We start from the raw sequence: 1,728 nt of genomic DNA, 5'->3' as shown, positions 1-1,728 counted from the left end.
CCAAGCTGCGTGACGTCGAGCTTTCTACTGGTATGTCTGTTAACAAATTTAATTCTATTATGCATTTTACCAATGATGAGATTGTGCAAAATGCGAACCAATTAGGAGTATCTCTGGGTAATAATGATCTAGAGATTTCTAAATCTGTTAATGATATGCTAGATCTGGAAGCTGAACGAGCGTTAGATTTGATTCGTAACTTGGCGGCGGTTAGGCCGATGAATGAATCGGAGATTGATGCGCTTGGGGTTAGAGTTCTAGATGGCTTGTGTGCTGATCTCGATCCTGCGGTTCAGGAGGCGGAGGAGGAGGATGAGTATGGCCTCCCTGAAGCTTCTAACCTTGAGGATGAGTCTTTGGGGATTGTCGATCATTCCGAACGTGCCGAACCCTCTGATGTTCGCGTTCAGCCTAAACGGACCTGGAAACAGAAGGTTTATCCAATGTCGGCTGTGCGTAGAAGTGCTAGGATCCGTACCTCTAAAAATTTTTATGATGAAATATGAGAGGCATCTTTTGGAACAGCAGAGGTCTTAAGGACTTGGCTAAAAGACGGTTTCTAGCAGAGGCTTCTCTTGAACATCATTTAGATTTTATTGCTTTGTCCGAGACTGGACGAAGTAATTTTTCTCCACAATTTCTTAGTACCTTATCTGGAGGGGTTGATTTTGACTGGCACTGTCTCCCACCTCGAGGAAGATCCGGTGGGGTTTTACTTGGGGTTAAGTGCGAGACGTTGGAGGTTCGGAGTGTAGTGCTAGGTGAGTTTGCGGTAAAGTTTCGGGTCAGAACTAAAGCGGATGGGTTTGATTGGGTTTTGGTGGCAGTCTATGGGACTGCGCAACCAGAACTCAAACCAGATTTCTTGGCCAATCTAGTCCATGTTTGCGGTAGCGAGCAACTACCCGTCCTAGTGGGTGGAGATTTTAACATTATTCGAAGAAAGGAGGAAAAGAATAATGACAATTTTGACGGCAGATGGTCATTTATGTTCAATACTATCATAGAAAGCTTGGATCTCAGAGAGATAGAGCTTTTGGGTAGGAAGTTCACTTGGGCAAACTCGCTACCGGTTCCGACTTTTGAGAAGCTCGATCGTGTTTTGGCGAGCGTCGATTGGGAACAGAAGTTTCCTCTGGTAACGGTGCAGGCATTGACACGAGGTATCTCGGATCACACACCGTTACAAGTCGACTCTGGAGTTCAAACTCATATGGGTAACAAGAATATCTTTTCCTTCGAACTTGCCTGGTTTGAAAGAGAAGGGTTTATTGAGTTGTTAGATAGAGAGTGGGCTAAAGACTCGGGGGGAAGGTCACCCATTGAGCGGTGGCAGTGCAAGATTTGTCATCTTCGAAGGTTCCTTCGTGGATGGGCTAAGCATACGAATGGGATATATAAGGCTGAGAAGGAAAGACTCCTTATGCTCATTCATTCCCTTGAGTTAAAAGCTGAAACCTTTATTTTAGATACTTCCGAGTTGGAGTCTAAAGTGGAGGCCGAGTTGAGGTTGAAAGCACTTCTCCATGAGGAGGAATTGAAATGGGCTTTGAGAGCTAAGGTTCGTAAGGTTGTCCAAGGAGAGGACAACACTCAATTCTTTCATATGATCGCTAATGGAAAGCATCGTAAGAAGAGAATTTTTCAATTAGAACAAGATGAAGGGACGATAGTTGGTCAGGAAAACCTGAAACTTTACATTACCAACTATTATAAGCAGTTGTTTGG

Source organism: Triticum urartu, chromosome 4A (genome assembly GCF_056163025.1).
Source record: "Triticum urartu cultivar PI428250 chromosome 4A, HENAU_Tu73, whole genome shotgun sequence".
NCBI lineage: Eukaryota > Viridiplantae > Streptophyta > Magnoliopsida > Poales > Poaceae > Triticum > Triticum urartu.
Note: the sequence above shows the minus strand (reverse complement) of the source record.